This window comes from Protopterus annectens, chromosome 12.part0 (genome assembly GCF_019279795.1).
Source record: "Protopterus annectens isolate FY-2018-M chromosome 12.part0, PAN1.0, whole genome shotgun sequence".
Classification (NCBI taxonomy): domain Eukaryota; kingdom Metazoa; phylum Chordata; order Ceratodontiformes; family Protopteridae; genus Protopterus; species Protopterus annectens.
The window spans coordinates 948,877,296-948,898,896 of record NC_056746.1 but is presented as its reverse complement, the minus strand read 5'-3'; positions in this window follow the sequence as shown (position 1 = coordinate 948,898,896).

The window sequence follows — 21,601 nt, the reverse complement described above, 5'->3', positions numbered from 1 at the left end:
TGTGAGCATTCGCTGAAATCAACTTTCGATAATATAATATAGACCCTTATAATTACTAAAACTCATGTCTATATCACATACATCTGTCTCAGTTCATGATGTTAACTACTAATCCACATTTGTAGCATGTTAAGCTGTGTATATGATGGACTTTCAGTGTGGGAAAGAATAAGTGGGTATAGAGCTCCTAATAACATTCTCACATTTTCTACTTGGCACAAGTTTTATTTAGTTTGCTCTCCTGATTTCTAAAGGAAGTTTAGAAAATCCAAGAGTCTTAACATCTGTATTATTCTAGTTAAAAACCTCAGCACAAGTAACTAGGGAACTCAAAAGTAGCTTTGTGTCAGAGAAGCAAACTATTTACCCTTGCCTTTGGTGACCTGGAACCCACAAGTACACCTGAGCATATGAGAGTCAGGCAGGGGGAGCAAATGAGCAGCTGACATCCATCTTCTTGATTTTGGTAGGGGGAGGGGTATGGGCTCAGACTGCAAACAGTAACTGTGACTTCTGGTAATCAGAAGGATTTCATTTTGAGACTTCAGACTAATCAAGATTGGGGTCTATATTCCAACAGCAAAACCTCACTTACGCCAATACCTAAACTCTGACATAGAAATAGCGAACCGTGAAAACACCGAACGTCCTGAAGCACGAAATTTGAAATATAGAATTGCCATAGTTTAGCCCTAATCCGGTATAGCTCCCTAACATAAATGTGCAATAGTTACGGACCTTAGGGTTAGGGTGAGGGCTAAGGTAAGTGCATACGTAGTAATACATGCAACCTTTACTTTAGGGTTAGAAGTAGGGTATTGGTAAGTGTATGTATAGTAATATAGTTGTGTAGCTGAATGTATATGTATATTATACTTTTCCCGTAGCTGGGTGTTTGTTTATAGTTAGATACATTTGTGTGTAGTGAATGTTTGATTAGGATATGGAATATATAGGTGAAGGGTAGATATGGGGAAGTGTGGATTATTTATTTTGTTTGGGTAGGTAGTACGTAGTGGGCGGTGGGGTTGGCCAACTATGGCAATTCAATATTTCGAATTTCGAGCTTCAGGACGTTCGGTGTTTTTGCGGTTCACTATTTATGTGTCGGCGTTTAGGTATCCATATAAGTGAGGTTTCGGGATTTTAATATAGACTCTCAAGATTGTATGCATAGCACCTCATGAAGGCTCGAACAATGTCAGAATGCTGACACACTTTTTAACCCACCCCCCCACACCCCCAGGGAAAGTAGGATGTAGAATAAAGTACACTGTTCTGTTTATGTGGTTACAAGCTGTCCATCTGCAAGTCTCACCTCATGTAACTGAGAAACTCATCCATGGATTACAGAAGCACACTCCGTACTGGGTGAGGCTTAGTCACCACTGAAAGTGGCAAAGGGGAAGAGTAGTTATAAAGACAACATGGCCACTGCTGTCCGCAACAGAACACCTCTTCCAAAATTAACCTCAAACTTATGAGAAACATCTCTTTTACAAATTTTGCATCAGTGAGTGAATCCATCAAGTTTGTACATCATGATTTGTAAAAGCAATGCTGTCTGAGTTTCATTTTGTTTCTTGTGTTGATAAACATAACTTCTTTAATTTTAACTATTTTATTTTTGAAGACACATATGATTTAATGAGTTGACTTCTGTGATGTCATTTCAGAAAGAGTAGAACAGTAGTGATATCTGGGAAAGTATTGCCATTTTTCATTGAACTGTGTACATTAAATAGGTTGTAACCTCTTTCATAGCCATCCACATCTTGTTTTCCTGTACTAAAGTGTAATCGACCAGTGCAAGGAAGACACATATTGTATAAATGCAGTTTATGATGCGTAGCAGCAGAGGGACTACCAAAGACTAATGTTACTTACTGTAAATCTCTTAAAAATCTCATTAGATGTTACAGCTGTCATTCCAAATCTGAGCTTCACCATTAGTGAGTAGTTCTTCATTTTACTTTCCTGACAGTTAGTAACACACAGTCGAAAAGAAATGTTTTTCCCTTCATAGACTTAAATGAAAAATGAAAAATCACACCACAAAGAATCAGTCATCACAAACTGTAAATATGTCAGCCTGCGATGAGTTCTTCATTTGTATTTATTACCCACTTTATATAAATTACACTAAATGCTGTTTTATCAATGCTTCATTAATGTATCACAAATGGGTAGATGCCTGCCTTGTCGTTTGTAATTATTTTGAAAGAGATCTAATGCAGAGGTTCATTTTACAGGCATATCCATTGTCTTTAATATCTCTGGCCAATGCACAATGAAGCAGTGGCTACTGCCTTTTCTCCCACTTTAAAGTTCAAGAAAGCTGGAAATGTCTATCCTTTTGTTTTCTAGAAAATAAACACTACCCGTAAAACAACATAGTATGCTATGGACTTTCTGTAGCAAGAAACTAAGAGGTAAAATAATTTCTTCAGATATCTAAGACCAGATTTAAAAAAAAGTGATAGAAGAAATGTAAAAAAGGCGCTTTCACACTGTTTGTAGTACATACAGCAAAGAGAGAAATATAGGTACTCTCTTGTTAAATCCATAGTAGGAAGATAGAAGCTGTACAGATGGAGAGACAAACGGCTGTAGAGAAAGAACCAGACAGTGATTGTGAGGGGAAGGATTTGTCAGAAAAAGACCTCACAGTGTGCAGAAGTAATTGGGATTCTATGATGGCAATGTATACAGTAGGCACACAGTAAGTATGGCACTGCCATAGAGAAGAGAATAAATCTGTTTGCATATGTTACTACATTGATATGTACTAAGAATGTAAAGATGGATCTAGAGAAGCTAATTGGCCCAAAAATATGTCAGGTTTGATTTAATCAAATACATGCAGGTACTGTTTCTGGGAATGGATAACTCATGGAATGATATAGGTGCTACAATAGAGATTTTTAACAAAGGCACTACACATTTATGGTTGCAACTAGTGTATCCATTCTACCCTTTGCTGGATGAGGCCAAGCCATTTGCTTGCTAAGGGCTTCCCTTTTCATCAGAGCACAATGAGTTGTACTTCAGGACCTGCCAGTACAACCTGCAGATAGGCACTCCTGCTTATTCTGGTAGTCATTCATAGATCACAAAGAAAGCTCACGGGATTGCTTACATTAATGCAGAAAGTCTATCAGGTTGACTGATCTTGGAACTTATATTTCCCAGGTATCTGCATTCTGACTTAAAGCAGAAGCTGACTGCCCTACACTCCCAGAGCTGCATGAACCCATGCCCCCACCTGCAGGTAGATAAAGCTGACAAAATTGGAGGAAGGCATTGCTTCAGTTAAGTCATGTCCTGTGAGACTGAATTGAAGGAAATGGAAGAGAATGCATTACAGGTTACTGTTGGTCCTGATAAAAATAATGGTCGATTGCACTTCTAGTATACTTAAAGCAGGTACTTCTGGACTCAGATCTTTTTCTGGGCCTATCCAGGGTATAGCTAGGAAAGTTTTTATTTTATTTTTTTTTTTCCTGGCTAATGTGAATGTGAATTGTCAGAGAAGCAAATTCTAAAGCATTGTTGAGTCCTCCAGTATCCACTAATCCTCGTTTATACCTTTCCGTTCTCTTTCCTAATCCTGCTCTTACTCCACTTCAGTAGCTAATCATACCTTCTCTCACCTATCCTTACATTATGCCTTTCATTTTCTTTGATAAACATTTTTCTATATCATATAATTTCTTCCCATAAACTGTTGCCCATTATATATATATATATAAAAGTTTGCTGTGACAAACCGTGTCAAAGGCTTTAGACAAGTTTAGAAATAAGTTGAAGACTACTTTGTCATTATCTCTAGCTTTATTGACAGTATCTATATAGGTTAAAAGTGCAGTGTTAGTACCATGGGAAGGACAGAAGCCATATCATGTGAGGAACAGGAGTTCTTCCTACAGGAGATAGTTTAGCAATTGTTTTTGAATACATTTGTCAAGTATTTTGGAGAGGGGCAGGTAAGATTGTCACAGGTCTAAAGTTATTAATGTCTGTTGAATTTCCTCTTTTGTGCAGATAGATAATGTGTGACTTTTTTTCAGAGATAGGAAATGTGGAATTCCTGGACTGACCTGTTTATAAGGACTGAGACAGGGTAGGCAATGCTATTGGCTGCTATTTCAAGGTATTCACTTGGAAGGTCATCAGCTGAAGTAAAGCGTGGCTTGAGTTTGTTTAAGAATAGTTTTATATAGGATGTGGGCACAGGTTTGAAAGTGAAAGTGGATGTTGTGATACTTGACTGCTGAGCAGGTTTAGGATTAGATGTTGGGGAATCCTTGGTTAGAGATGCTATACTATCGATAAAAAGAGTTGAATTGTATTGCGGTTTTGAGTGATGAAGTGTTAGGGTTGAATTTATGGCCTTGATGCAAGATTTCTTTAATGTCTGTCCAGAAATTTTTAGAGCTGTGTTTACTATTATTGTGAAAGTTATTATAGTACATTTTTGTCTTCATTAATTTGCTTTTTAGTACAATTGTGAAGCATTCCGAAGTTTTCAAGATATTGTGGTGTTTTATATTTTTGCCATTCTTACCATGCTTTTTCTCTATCCTGCATTAGCATTCTACTCATTTTGGATTACCTTTTGGAGGTGCTAATTGCAGCTAAAGAAATTGCCTATCCCATCTCCATCCTTATAAATAGAACAATTTTAGAAAGCAAAATCCCTTCCATATGGAAAGTATCTCACATCATCCCTCTACACAAAGGTGGATCATCTACCGAGCTCTCCAACTTTCGGCCTATCGTCTTACTCTCTCCAATAGCTAAAATAATGGAAAAGTGTATACACAAGCAACTACTTGCCCACCTTCTCCATAACAATTTACTTGCCGACTGCCAGCATGGTTTTAGGCCATTCCATAGCACAACTGCCCTGCTATCCTTTTCTGACTCCATAAACAAAAATCGTAACAATAATACTTTCTCCTCTGCACTATTTATTGACCTTTCGAAAGCCTTCGATATGGTGAACCATAACATGCTTATTGACATACTAAAAGCCCAATCACTCGACACACAAGCACTACATTGGTTTAAATCCTATCTTGAAAACAGACAGCAAGCAGTACTTTGGGATAATAATCTTTCTACTTCCCTCCCTGTAAACATTGGAGTACCACAAGGCTCTATATTAGGACCTCTTCTCTTTTCATTGTTTATTAATGATCTACATACCAAAATTCCTCAAGCCACCTGAATACAATATGCAGATGACTCAACTTTAATTTGTTCAGCCAAGTCCATAACCTCTCTCCAGTCCCTCACTCAAACAGTATTTAACAGTGTTGAAAATTGGTTTATGCAACACTGTCTCCTTTTAAACCCCAAAAAAACAAAATTATTGCTCTTTGCTCCTACTCATAAGTCACCTCATCTGCACCTCACAGTAACCTCTAACAATGGAACTAACATATCCCCTGACACTCAACCCATCTACTGGGAGTAACAATTGATAACAACCTTAGCTATGATGACCATATTCATTCTACAATAAAGTCTGTCAACAAAAAACTAGGTACCCTTTACAGAATCAAAACCTTCCTTACTCCTTCAGCCAGAATCACTATTGCCCAGACTCACCTGATCTCTACACTGTTCTATGCTTCTGCGATATATACCAACCTATCTAGAAACAACCTCACCAAACTTTCTACCAGTTATAATAACATAGCCAGATTTGCCACTGGCACCCCTTTCAGAACTCACCACTGTCACAACCTCAAACAACTGGGATGGTTAGAACTGCAGAACCTACTACTTTGTCAACAAATTGTTATCACCCAAAAGATCCTTTATCACCCTAATAATACCCCAATCCTTACTAATCTGATTACCCCCTACAAGAATCTTGCAACTCTATGCTCAGCTAACAAGATTCTATTCTCCACTATTAAATCTAACAACAAAGCTGGGGACTCACTTTTCGCCAACACAGTAGGAAAAAGCTGGAACCGGCTTCCTAGTGAACTTTCCTCTCTTGCTACCACTCATCTCTTTAAAAAGCATCTTAAAGAATATTTTAAAAACCACTGGCTTTGTCCCTCCTCTAACCCTGACTGATATACCCTGACTGTTATCTCTTTCCCCTTTTTGCTCTTCTTACACTTCTATACTCCACTGCTCTATGTCACATACCTGTAAATAAAAAAATAAATAAATAAGACATTTTTACAATTCAATATTTTTTTTCTTTTTTGATTGCTCTCTCTCAAATGATTGCTCTCTGTATTTGATCTTAGTTTTAACCTACTAAAGACTATGCATAAATTATCTCAACCTCAATGTAGCAACGTCCTGTAATTTATTTTGACTATTACTATATATTGTAATCTTTGTCACTGCTAATGCTTGGAGCTTTTCTCCCCGGGCCTCTACTGAAAATGGACATATATCCATTGACTAGCCCGGTCGGCAAATGTAAAATGAAATAAATAAAATAAAATAAATAAGATATTCAGGAAAGTTGTAATGAATTCATTGATAAGTTAGTAATGAGCATTTCTGGGTTAAACTTGGAAAGGTTGTGTGTTGTTTTATAAACACTGTGTTTAAATAGATGTGTGAGTTGTCTGGTTGTATGGACTGGGAGATGATCACTGAGACACTCAGACATTGTACCTGAGGTGGTGTATTTGCTAGGGTCTGATATCAGAATCTAGTCTAATAGGGAATTTGATGTCTTGCCAGGGTGTGATACCAGACTCCAGTCTAATATAGAATTTGATGTCTTGCTAGGGTCTGATACCAGAGTCTAGTCTAATAGGGAATTTGATGTCTTGCTAGGGTCTGATACCAGAAACTAGTCTAATAGGGAATTTGATGTCTTGCTATAATATGTGGGGCTATTAATTAGGTGTGTGAAGCCAAATAAGTTCATGCTAGATGTAGGGTAGTTAGAGTTTATGTCCAACCAACTGACATTCACATCACCTAGTAGTATCATTTCTTGTATGTATATGTATATATATATATATATATATATATATATCATATAGCTGAAAGTAAACAGCCTTAAATCCATTTTAAGGAAAATCAAGGAGATTATAAGGCATATCTGGAGATACATTAGGAAGAACAATACATGAATTTCATTGATATTACTTCATTTGGAATGGGGTTCAATGAATTTATTGAGTTGAATCCCTTTTAGGTACATACCATGGCTATAGTGTTTTGAGATTACATAACTTTGGGACTAACCAAGTTTTCTCTTTAAAGCTTAAGACTACTCTAACAATGGTAGCATAAAGCTGATTTGGCAAAGTTTTATCCTAGAGTTTGTGTATTTAGAGAGGGGGAAGGGGTGATGGTCCTTACTCCAGGCCAGCAATCAAGAAGACTCAGCCCTCACCACTGACTTTAGTGAAGGACGGTCACTAAGAGCAAAGATGAATTCACACAATATCTTCAGATGCAGTTCCCTGTACCAAGCACAAATTTCCTTTAAGAGCACATGGGTAGCATGCTCCAGACTTGGGACTGGACTCTCTTTTTCTCTCCAGGTCCACACAAAACTCCCCACTGATCACTTTGGAGATCTGTGTCCCTGTTCCCAGTAGCTGACACACACACACATACTCTTGGACATCTGAGTTTCACACACACATACTCGCCTGGTAAAAGCTGGAACAGATTTACTAGCTGTGCCCCTTTCAGCCCAGACTCGGAGGTATTCATGCTGCCACCAGTCAGCCACCCTAAGTCTCTTACAAAGAGTACCCAATTATACTGTGCAAAATTAATACTAATACAAACTGTAGGGTGTGACCGAAGCAGCAAGGCCTTCAGGAGCAGCCACAGTGTCATTAAAACAAGCATAAATACTCTCATGATGTTAAAAGTATTCTCTAAAGGACCAGCCACAATGAAAGGTATTAAAATATGTAATGATAAATAAATAGAAAACAGGAGAATATTGAATATAATATACAACAGAGTTTCAACCATAGAGATATAAAAAATAATGCAATTGGATAGTTTCTCACAAATGTAGAAAACAATACTAAACTATTCTCACTAAATGTCCATGACTGACTAAAGAATTACTGTTCCATGACTACTTACTAAAGCAAAGCAAGCTGATGTGTGCTGAGTGTCTTACTGCAGCAAAAGCCAGATGATGTCTCTTTTTATCTATATGGATGTGTGAGATATATATCCTGCCAGAAATCTTTCCTCTCAGGTTCCAAAGTGCTGCTGCGAGAGTCACAAAGATAACAGATGCTAGTTAGAGGATACCACCTCTGGTCACCTGAATCTGGTACAATATACACACAGAGCTTTGCTAAGATCTGTGGCAGCATCTGAAATCTATAACACAATTTCAAACTTTCATAGGTTCATAGGTAGGTACTAGGCTATTGGCCCTAGGGCCTATATAAGCCTAGCCAAAAAGGTACCCTGGCTTTCGCCACCCAAGAAAATTATTTTCCTGTGCCCCTGTTAAGCTTTTTCTTGAAGACTGCTAATGAGGAGCTCTGTTTGACATATATAGGTAGTCTGTTCCGGAGTATGGGAAGTCTCTGGGACAGGAATCTATCCCTCCAGCATGTTCTGTTTATTGTGGTGACAAGGTTTAGGTCCCTAGAGTATGTAGCTTGGAGAGATTAGGATTTCTTTAAGTGGAGCATGTCCAACAGCTCTGGGTTTGATGTAGCTTTGTATGTTAGGCAGAGATCGCCTCTGAGTAGGCGATATGCGATGGAGTAAAGCTGGAGTTTTTTGAGAAGGTCTGCATAGGCCATCTGTTTGAGGCCAGTAATCCTCTTTATGAGGTATTTCTGCGGCCTTTACAGTTGTTGTAGATGTCTTGTGAGGTACATACCAAAAGGGGCGTTGTACTCTATAATGGGTCTAATGAGTGATGAGCAGAGGGGAACAATGACCTCTTTTTTTCTGGATGAGAAACCTTTTGTGATGAGGTGTGCCACGTAGAAGGATTTCCTGACCACTGTGGCGATGTGATTACCAAAGGAGAGACTACTGTCCACCTGTGTCCCAAGGTCTCTTATCACACTTTCGGTGTTAAGTAGACTACCACCTATGTGGTAGTTCATGGGTACAGAGTTTTTACCAAAGGGGATGACAATGCACTTTTTGGCATTGAGCTTGAGGTCATGGCTTTGACACCAGGCATCTGTCTCAGTGAGACCCTTTTGTAGGATGTCCACATCATTAGGAGTTTCGATTATGGCTCTTAGTTTGCAGTCATCTGCGAACTTAGTTAGCCAAAGACCTTCTGCGTTAGCCTGTACTTCAGAGAAGTAGATACCAAACAGGAGAGAACCTAGGACCAAACCCTGTGGTACTCCACTTGTTACTGGTCTGAAGTCTGATTTGGAGTCTGCTACTTTCACAGTGTGGATTCTGTCAGTAAGCCAGTTGGCAACCCATCTTGTGACATAGGGATTTATACCTAGTTTAGTGAGATAATCTATAATTCCAGAGTGGGGGATGGTGTTGAATGACATGGCAAGATCTAGATAGGCTGTCTGAACCACCTTACCCTCATCTATGGCTTTGGTGACTGCTTCAAAGAAGTCTGTCAGGTTTAGAAGACATGATCTGCCTTTCACAAACCCAAACTGTGTGGGGTCCAGAGTTTGGAGATCTCCAATGTTTTTGTTTATGAGTTCCATGATGATACGTTCCATGGCCTTGCAGACCAGGCTCATCAAGCTAATGGGGCGATAGTTCCTGGGGTCTGTCATGGCTCCCCCTTTGTGGAGTGGGATAACTGTCATGGTGCACCATTCAATGAGTACAAAGCCTGAGGTGAGGCTATGACTGAACATGGTACTCAGGTGGGGTGCCAGTCCATTCTGTAGTTCGTGTAGAAGGCAGCCTGGGATGTTGTCCGGTCCCATGGATGCTGTGTTCTTGGCTTTGGAGAGTGAGGTTTTCACCTGTGCAGCCGTGATTACAGGAACTTTGCATTCTTCCGGTATAGAGATGGGCCCTTTAGGGAGTGAAAAGGGAGTAAAGTTAGCACTGAACCTATCTGCCAGGATGTTGGCAATATCAGTTGGTTCTGTATATTTATTGCCATTGTGCTGTAATTCAGAGCAGATCTGAGTGTTGCCATTGAAATTCTTGACACAGCTATAAAATGCTTTGTGGTTGTCTTTAGAATCAATGGCGATTTTGTTTTCATAACTAGCTTTGGAGGATTTTATGAGGGATCTCAGCTTCTTACTGAGGCTGACCAGGGAGTTCCTCCTATCATGGGATTTTACTCTTTTTTGCAACAGTTTCTTTCTTCTGTTGTAGAGTTTGTTTATAGCAGAAGACCACCAGATTGGCTTATTTTATTGGAGAATAGCATCTTGGTTCTGTTAAGGATAGCATGATCCATGCACTCGTGTAAGTGCTTATAAAGTGCATTTGTGTAGGATTCAGCAGTCGTACCTCTACTGTCCATCTGCATGGGTGTTGTGAAGTTTGCCAGTTCTGTCTCAAGAACCTTGAAGTTAGCTTTGGAGAAATTTTTTACGGTTGTTTCCCTAATGGGGGGTGGGGGTCGGGATGTGGATGTCTAGGGTGATTAGCTTGTGGTCGGATCTGACCAACGAGGAATTGACCTCTGGTGTGGAACACCAGTCGCCCATGTTGGTGATGACCAGATATGGGATATTGCTGCCCCTGGTGGGGGTGTGGATAAGCTGATCCAAGGCATTGGAATTTATGAATTCCAGAAAACGTTGAGCAAAATAGTTGGTACATAAGTAGTTTTCCCAGTTAATAGTGGGGTAGTTGAAATCACCCATTATTAGGGTGTTAGGTTTTACCCTAATATTTTCCAGTGTATCAAGAAAAGAGGAGTGGGAATTCTGGGGCATGGTGGGGGGTCTGTAGCAAGCTACAATCTGGATTGCGGTCGTGCCCAGAGTTATTTGAACTTGAATAATCTCGGATGCATTATGCTGAGTTACTAGCTTGGAGGTGTGGATATCCTTAATGAATATGGACACACCTCCACCTTTAGTGTTTCGGTCCGGGTTAGGTGGCCGAAAAGTGTGGTATGATTTATAGCCTGGTAATGCAGGGGTGCTCTCTGGAGCTTTGAACCAGGTCTCTGTCACTGCACAGATGTCGATGTTCCCCAATTTAAGGAGTGCCTCGAGTGAGTGCATTTTGAGGTTTAGATTTCTAGCATAGAGTAGCATTACCCTCAGACTTTGCTTGCTTGTATCTGTTACGGTGGTGAATTTGTCATTTGAGCCTTGCCTAAAAAAGGCACTATAGGGGTGGCAAGAGCCTTAGCCAGTATCCGGAATCCCAGGGGTGACAGATGCAGGTCATCTGTGGCAAAGCATCGTGGTCTGTCGACCATGTCATCCCAGGCAGACAGATACTGCATCCCCTTAGAATGACACCAGAAGCTTAGCCCTTCCAGGGTTCTCTGACAAACATACACGTGTGATCAGTTACACCAATACAACCTAACAGACATGCATACATTCTTTCTGCCCAGCAAGACCTACTGTTGATACATTTTTAACACAAGTAACTTTACAAATATATTTTTAACTCAAACATCTGTACAACTCAGTGTGATAGTCAAATAAAATAAAATTCTTTACAAAATTCCAACTAGCTATGCTGGCATATGTACTGCTCTATTCTAGTGTATTGAGATTTCAGAACCTTGGAACTAACAGAGTTTTCTCCTTAAAGCTTAAGACTGCTATAACAATTGTAGCATAAAGCGGATTTGGCAAATTGTCATCATAGAATTTGTGTATTTAGAGAGGGGGAAGGTATGGGGGCACAGCTCTTACCATTTGTTAGTGTTGTTTATGAATGCAACTGTTTCTCATTTTCAGCTTTACTTTTATATTTTACTATCTTCAATTAGTTAACCTGAATCCTGAGGAAGAAACCTAAAATCTGTTAAAGCTATTGTCTGGTGTCTGATCAGGGAACTTGCTTTCCTTTTCAAATGAAGATATGCAATATTAGCAGAACACAACTATGCTGGCTTTACAGAACAACTTTATATACCTGGGAGATGACATTGTCCAACAATTTGTGGTTTCAAGCAGTGCGCATTTCAGTCAAAGATATTCAACTGGCTAACTTTCTGAGATGGATGAATCAGCCAAGAGCAAACAATGCCTTAAATCCTCAAGTATTCATTGAATTATAAATTTTAGGCCCTTTGGGACTTAAAAGTAGCTCCTAGTGGGTCTATATCATAATGTCAAAGTATTACAAGTTCGAATCACTAAAGATCGAACTTTAATTATCAAACTATAATACTTCGAAAGTAAAAAAAAAAAAACGTGACGTGTAAATCAAAAAAAAAAATTGCTCTATGCAGGGGGCAAGCCCCCTTGCACCCCTCACACCCCCTGCTACTTAAATATACCACTTCCGAGATTGCACTTCAGTGCAATACAGTGCAGAAAAGGAAGATTTCCATTTCCTACACTGTAGCATGATCTCGGAGTTGGTATATTTAAGTAGCGGGGGGTGTGGGAGGTGCAGGGGGGCTTGCCCCCCTTGTTTACACCCTTTATGTTTTTCCCCATTGAAAATGCCATTGACATCATTTCGAACTTTTGATAGTTTGATTACTTGAGTTCGATGTTAAGTGATTCGAACTATTAAAAGTTCAATGATGTGATATACACCCCTCCTAGCCATATTATAAAGGTATTGCTAACTTGGCTTTGCATTTAAACCTCACAAAGATTTTCTCCTACTGGATTTAGACATTTTCTGGAAATTATGACAAGGACTTCCTTTGAATGGGTGTATCTAGTGCATTTACATTCCTGTATTGGAAAACTTATTCTTTTCTAGGTGGCTACTTTACTCAGGAGATCTTTAGACTTCATGCTCATAAGTGTAAGCCCTACACCAGTTTACATAAAGATACATAAAGATAGAGCACTTTTGCCTCTTAATGCTTCTTTTGTGTCTGAAGTAATGCTTCTTTCATGCCTGAAGTCATGCTAGAATTTCCTCTTACAAAAGATTCAGAATTCCTCCTTGTTTCCTCCTCCCATGGATACCTGAGAATAGATTTTTCATAAAATGGCTCTCAGAAGATAAATGTTGTGTGCATTTTCAAACTGAAGTAATTTCAAATTGCTGATTAGCATTTTGTCTCTTTGTATCTAGTAGAAAAGAAAACTCTCTGGAGCTGAGAGGTTTATTCCACTGGATTCTATTATGATTTCAAAAGCAAGCATTTTAAAGAAACAGTCAAAGTACGCTCTAATAAAGTAATTGCTTTGTAAAGGGTTTGCTGTTTAGAGAAGATGACCATAAAGCAACCATATCCACTCATCTAAAGGAGTCATTTATACCTAAGGAAAAGTCTGTTAAAAGAAAAGAAGTTTCTTTAACAGAGATTTTCTCCTTCCCCTAAGATCTCTAAAAAGTGAGAAAAGGGAATCCTCCCCTAACACTGGTGTCTCCAAGCTGGTTATTCAGTTTGTGGGAAACTGGGCTTTCCCTGTATCTCCTCTTCTACCTGGTCCTTACATTCTGTTTTCCCTACTGGTCTGTTTCCCTTGACATCAACTATGTGAAACTCTCCAAGGCAATGTTACAGGTGCAGATAAATTTGGGTCTGATCCTGCTTTCCTATTATTTGAGATGAGACAGGAACAGTGTTACCCTTCCCTCCTTAATATTAGTCTATCAGGCCCTGCTCCAGCATTGATAATGTTGAAGCCACCTAGCTCTCTGCCATCCACAACACCATCAAAGCACTGATAGTCTCAGCATCAGTGCCTTCAGTGTTGATTGTCTCCATGATCCATGGTTCTGGAGTAAATAATTTAACCCCAGTGATGGTACTTTGGTGTCTGTCTCACGGTGAAGGTACACACTCTTCAAGTGTTTTCATGTGCTGTTTATAGTTTTGAAGAAGTCGTAAGATGAAAACGGTGAAAATAAAATATATGCTAAAGTAGTTTGGTTATTGTTTCATTCCTCGTGCCATCACCAGTATTTTGGTTTTGTTTGAGTTTATTATACTGATCAACACCAGAAAGTCAGTCAGTGCCAGGGGTCTTCTCTTACAACCTATCTGCTGGTGGAGCAAGGTGCTGCTATTTTTGGTGCTGAGGACCTCAGCATCAGCACAGGCATCAGGTCTAGTCTTGGTCTCAGTATTTCAACCTGTACTGCGAAGACCACCCTCTGTGTCAGCTCTACTAGTGGCCTTACACAAAGACTGTTTCCCATCTGTGTCTGAGCCCTTAAGACCTTCTCAGCACAGAGACAGAAAAAGTTTGTGGGTCTGTGACAGAAATATTTTAAGGAGTCTTGAGCTCCAACTCTGCCTGTACATTGTCATCATTGAATAACCCCCTTTAAGGGAAATATGCTAAGAATTCATCCAGTGGAAAGCTTACTGACTACTTTTTGAAGTCTCTGGAGCCAGACAGAGATACAGTATGTGAGATGAGGCAGATTTCCCAAGAAAAAAAGGGGGTGGCTAAAATCTATACATCCCACTTTGGAAAACGTTCCGCAGTAGGCCCAAATTTACTGCATTAATGTATGTGTATGTACATATATAAATATATATATATATATATATATATACACACACACACACACACACACACACACACACACACACACATACATACACAAGAAAAAAACGTCTTCCTGATCACATTGAATCTTAAAGATAACCATCAACAGCTGGACTTGCTGTTAAAAAATTTACCATTTCTTCTTCTTCTTCTTCATGCTCCAAAACATTTCCATAACTCTGCCAGTGTACGCCTGAATGAAGCACCATGTTATCTCCCATCACAAAACACAAGCTAAAAAAAAAAAAAAAAAAGGAAAAAAAAAAACATGTATTAGTGGTCTAGCTTTAAAAAAATTGCCACTTTAATAATTGTGTTTTATATATCATAAAGCACTGATTTATTTTGTTTTATTAGGTGAATCATCTTTTATCTTTTTAACAGCTTCCCTGTATCTCCCTGTCATGACAGCTTCACCTCCTATGTATATGCCAATATGCTACATTCAGTCTGTGTTTCATTCATAAGTTTATCTACAATCTAAAACTGTCACTCTCCTGTTGTATGACAAGTTATTTCCCTACATAAAAGCATTTCTTCACTGAAATTTCTCACTCAAATGAACCTTACAGTATCATTAACTCATCTAGCTAAATAGGATGATTTGCCACTTGCTTCGATTATCTCAGATGCGTTTTAACATACCCTCACATTTATCATATCAGTCTACTCTCTACATTGCTTGATGAGAGAATTGTTTGACGTTTTCTGACAGTTTCAGTACCAGTCATGACCTCACACATATCAATTGCATATGACAGCAAAAGCATTCATTTGCTGTATGAGGCATTTTTGTTATGCTAGATGCTAGTATTAGTGCCACTAGGTAAAAGGCTTTTAGTGCAAATTCACATACAGTTCCAGTTATGTTAAAAAAATATTTCTGCACATTTTCTTATAAATGTATACATGCAAATGCAAAGTACAAAAGGATAAGTCCTGTAACAATTGATGTTTTAATTTCACACTCTCTCAGTGACATATGGGTTCTATGGCTGCACAGACTCACACTGGCAGCTTTCCAGAACTCAGAATCCCCTCCTCTAACTCTCTGTGATAGGGGATTGGCTAAGCCCCTCCCATCAGGGAAGTCTAACCCCTGTCACAGAAAATCTCTAATTCAGGCTTTTAGTGTGACTAGGAAGAGTCAAGAAAGACTAGAAGCAAGAATTGCCTGAAACCATCCAATTCATAGCCACAAAAGACCTATACAAATAACTAAAGCCAACAAGCGACACAAGTTTGGCTACCATTGAACTATATACAAAGGGGTGGAAGGTGGGTGGATACTACCACCGATGCAGTGTGAAATTCGAACATCTATTGTTACAGTTAAAAAGGACATGTACAATTGTATTTTGCTCATCATTCACGCTGCCTCAGTAGGCATATGGGTAAATTACCAAAGCTTACCTTAGCTGGGAGGAGGAAGTACAATAATCCAGGATCCCTTGGAGAATGGTCCTTGCAAAGTCTGCTAAAAGAATCCAGTTTGTAGTGCTTTATAAAGGTATGGACAGAGGACTAGGTGGAATCTTCTGGAATACTTCAAGAGTCTACTTCTTTCCATCATGCCAGCAAAGAGGATAAGGCTCTGGTGGAGTGTGCCTTAACCTTGCCTGGAATTGATTTGAAGCTGAAAGTAACAAAAAATATAGCAGATAAAATCCAATGAGAATTTTTTTGATTTGAGGCAGGTTGGCTATTCTTAGCCACAGAATATGAAATAAACAGCTGTTAAGCTTTCCAGAAGGGCTTAGTTCTGTCAGGTAGTACCTGAACTTCCTGTGCACATTCATGGTATCCAGAATTTTCTTTCCCTTGTTTTTAGGTGCTGGAGCGAAATTTGGGAGATTGATGGTTTGATTCAGGGTAAATTTAAAAACAACTTTTGCTATGAAAGAAAGATTAGTGTGTAAAACAAACTTGTTATTGTGAAAAATCAGAAAATGTTGGCCCACCATGAGAACTTGCAGCTCAGAGACCTGCCTTGCAGATGTCAGAGCAATAGGCAAAACAGTTTTTCAAATGATAAACCTCAAATAAGCATGAAAGGCAGATTCAAAAAGGAAAAAAAAAAAGTTCAGATTTTCAAGAACAAAGTTGAGATTCCAAAGAGGAGGAAATTGATTTTGAGGGGGACTCCTTTTATAAATGGTTTGACCACAAAAGGAGACGAAAGGGGATCCATGGGAAGACAAGCTGAAATGGCCAGAAGATGCACCTTGATAGATATATAGGATAAGCCATTGTTGAGTAGCTCACATAAGTATTTTAAAACCAGAGGGGGTAACACCATACTCTGCCCTATGACGTTGATTAAACACCACCTAGAAAACCTCTTCTATTTTTTAACATAAAATTTCTTAGTTGCAAGTTTACTGACTTCCTTCAAAATCTGCTGCACATCCTCTTGGAGGAAGTGTTTAGGTATCAAGATAGAATCATCCAGGCTGTCAGTAGCAATTGCTCTAAGTTGGAGTGCACCGGCTGCCCTGAAGCTTGTGGTAATTGCCCTTGGCCAGTTCCATTAAAAAGGAGAACCAACTTTGCTTCAGCCAAAAGCAGGTCCCCAGAATGATCTTTGGTATTTTTTTCTGAATCTTCAGAAGTACCTTGGATATCAGTAGAAAAAGTGGAAATGGATAAAGAAACATTCATATCCATGGGAACGGGAATTATTCTTTCTTCCAAGCATGGCAACAAGGATGCCTCAAACAGAATTTTTCCAACTGTCTGTTTTGAAATGAGGCAACTATTTAAAGTGTTCCCCATATCTTAATCAAATCCAGGTAGACTTCTGTCCTAGGTTTCCACTTGTGAAGGTCCATCCAAGAGCTGCTTAGTCTGTCTGCCACTAGGTTTTGCACTGATTGGAATGTATGAGGCCTGAAACAGCAGAGAATGTTGTAAGGCTATCCCCCAGTCCATCATTGCCAACTGATGAGGAGGGTGTGACCTTGTACCTCACTGTTTGTTCGGGTACCACATGACTGTATTGTTGTGTGTGACCAATAAAAGGGGACCTAGAGGCCATAAGTGATGAAGAACTTTTAAGGTCTGAATCACTGCTAACACTTCTTTGACATTTATGTGCTTTGTAACAACTGAAAGACCTCAAAGCCTTTTTATGAACTGGGTCACTAGCCAAAGGGTTTTTACATGTAGTTTTATAGACATTTCCTAAGGCCAGTAACAGAAAATAAATAGCCAAACATTTGGAATATCATTCTCAATAATATCACAAACTCTGCCAGTCTCTGGCATATCTCCAGATTGCTTCCAGTCAAATACATTTCTAAACCTAACTAGCATCTGTGAAAAAGTGATAGGTTTATGAACCTGTTCACCTTCCAAAGAATCAGACTGGATGGACTCAGACTGCTCAGTACTGTCTGTATCAGAGTCTCCATTTATATCTGCAGTCATAGGCTGATCTCCAGAGAAGGCAGCCCCATAGGCATTCTGAAAAGGAGCATAATCTCTGAGATTAGCTGACTGTTAAACACTATTAGCTAAGGAAACCACATCAGCCCTATATATGGCAATAACCTGACTGACTGCTGTGTAGTGAAGTCTCTGTTTCTCCCTACTATGAACTCCACTACAGGACAACATATCTGGGGACAGAGTATTATGAATGGCAAGGGGTTTCTTACCCCAGGCCTCTACTGCACCTAAAGGGTTTGGTTCTCCTGTACAAGGTAATGGAACAGCCCAGAGGATGTGTCTACCCCCTTACCATAGAGGGCTGTGGGGTCACACCAGAGGGTAACAGATGAAAAAGGTAAGTGGTCTGCGGGTCGGCTTAAGGCAACAAAATATTGACAACTGCAAACTGAAGCATGTTTTTGCTGAGTTTTTTCTTTTGGGGGGGGCAGCTGTTTCAGGACTGAGCAGCAGGGAAAACACCAGCCAGAATAATACACTGACACTATTAAGGGATGTCTAAGGGCAACAATAATGGAAAATACAAACTATGTCCCCACATAGCAAGTAGGGCTAAACTGCATAAAATATAGCAGAAACAGTAAACATTTTAAATTTTGCTAAGCCTTGTTCTGCCATCTGCACAGTATGTAAACAACAGCACACAGAGTCATAGTACCAAATAAAATTCACTTGTCCAGATAGTGATACAAAACTTGAATATATGCCCTTAAATCAAATAAAACATTTGTAAAACCAAATAAATAAACATTTACTTAAGAGATCCCTTGTCAGAAATTAAAAACTCTCTATAGAAAATGCAAATAAAGTAATCACGACATTTAATGATGAAAATAGCTGCAGCAGTGTTAAATTAGTAAAAAATATCATATAAATGAAGAAAAAATAGTGAAACAATGCAATATATTCCTCTAAGAACAAGTGAAGCATTTAAACAACGTAAACAGAGACCTAAAACTGACAACACACAACTTTGGTTTCCCAGTAGAAGTCATAAAACAGTTTAGAAAAGCAGTATTAGGCATATAAACAAAACAGTAGTAAGTTAGAATTTAACAGCAGTAGTAAATAGTAAGAATATTAAAATAAAAAGCTAACATGCATGATTATACACAAACATACACACACACACACACACACACACACACACACATATATATATAGAGAGAGAGAGAGATGTGTTAAGTAAAACAGAAATAAATCAAAGGTATTAATAATAGAGTGTAAGGTATAAGGGAAGCTCCCAAAGGAATCTTATCTGAGTCTAGAAACTGTAATCCACCAATACAGGCAGCTGAGGAGATTCAACTATGTAAGTTCTATAACTGGCAGTAAATGACCAAATAACAGACTTTCTGTGACAGAGGTTGAGTTCCCCCTGATGGGAGGGGCTTAGCCAATCCCCTATCACAGAGAGTCAGTGGTGGGGATTCTAAACTCTGGAAAGCTGCCAGTCCAAGTATGTGCAAGCACAGAACCCAGCTGCCACTGAGCTAGGATGAATGATGAACATTGTGTTTTACTGTCCCATAGCTATTTCCTCTGGTGAATGTTCGGATAATGAAATCCATTCAACTCATTGCTGTTGTCCTCATTGGAAGGCAGTGCATCTAATGCCTTTACTTTACTAATTACATGTTGTTCATAGTCTGTAATCTTACCACTCAAACCCAGTGTCTGTGACTCACTCTGAGTCCATTTGCTGACATGCCCAGCATTCAATGGCATAATGAAATGGCTACCCATGTGTATCAATGATTGATTAACACATAGTCTGGTAATTACTTAGTAGAGGGCTCAGTATAGAAGTTGCTGTAAATGCCATCTAATTTAAAATTTGCATAATTCTTCGGCCAAATTGAGTTTCTGCAGCAAAGGCAGAAGCACAGCAAGCATCAGTAATATTTATAGACATGTGATAGCTGCTGCTGCAGTTCATCACAGCTGTCAAACTACACAGACAGAAACAAACCCAGCTTTGGATTATACGGGCTGTGTTCTGCATGCTTCTGGCATTAATGGAGTCTGAGGCTTTGAGCCTTTGCTCATTAATCCTTGGTAGGCTCAGTCATTATACTGTCAATTAAATGATTTAGATTAGGTTAAATATCATCATTAATTAAGATGGGGCAGGGAGAAGACTCCAAAGAATTTTTTCCTCAGGCAAATAGCAAATATTAGAGGTGTGATGGGGAAGAAAGAGGTAATTGGGAACATTTTCTGTTACTGTAATGAGTCGGCGGACTAAAAATTCCCTGCAGACTACTCTATTAGAAATACTGGGTGAGCAAACTGGTATAACTAAGGAAATTATTTTTTTGACCTGTGATACAGGCCTTGCTGCATCTAATTATGATGTCTGCCAAAAAAAAGCAATTACTAGAAAATGGAAATCAAAGTCTAAGCCAGCTGTACTAGAAGTAGTGAATATGGTAACAGAGATAAAACAAATGGAAATGGGATCTTTATAAAAAGGGTAGGAGCAAATTACATAGAAAAAATGGAATATGTGAGAACAATACATGCAGAAGAGGAGCGAGGTTTAAACAAAGGCAGGATTTGAATGAGCTATGTAATGTTTGACTGACAGTGCTTGGATAGATTATAAGTGACATATAACATTTGCAAATGCTTTTATGTCATATTGTTTTCTTTTTATTTATATAAATGTATGATTGCTTGTGTCATAAGTGATAATTTAATAAAGATGCTTCTTGTTTAAAAAAGATGGGGCAGGATAAGTAACAACCAGAAGCATACGCTTTAATTTTAATTCTAATAATTTTTTCTTATACTGGAAATGACCACCAAAATGGATGATAGGTTCATTATAGATTTCATTTTTGGATGAATTATTTGAGAACAGTACATAAAAAGATACATTAGACAAGCATATAATGTGCAGATAGTGTAAAGTGCCACACATAGGGTGGCTGTAACAAGTACTATTAGGAGGCCATTGCCATGACAACAACACACTATACAGCTAATCAGCCAAAGCATTAAAATAAGCAGACTGACTTCTGACGTGATATTTTGTTATTGGATCACATGGTTCTGTGTCAGATTAGTTATAAGCAGACTGCCAGTGGCTTAAGTGCTTATGGGAGGCCACTTTACATAGGGTAACACTGAGGTGGATGGAGCTACTTAGAATGACCCATCCAGGCATCCACTCCTTGTAAAAATGCCCCTGCCATTTACATTTTCTTAAGTTCCAGCTAGAACCAAGACAGTGAGGGTTGTGTCCAAGAAGGTATGCCAGTGGTAATCAGTACTGTACATAGTAGCTTGTGTACGAAAAAAGAGCACATTCTGTCCTCTTACTCAAAAGAAATCATGAGTTGCCAATGAGCCATGGTAGTTTACAACTAATGACCAATGCAGACTAGCCAGGCTTCATACACTAACTTCTATTGTATGGATCCCAGATGAAGAGATGTCTTCATAGGTTCATAAGAATATACTAGGCTAATGACCACTGGGGCCTTCGTAAGCCTAGCCATGTAACATCAATGTATCCCATGAGTTACTGTGCCTTAGTGGTTATTTTAAGG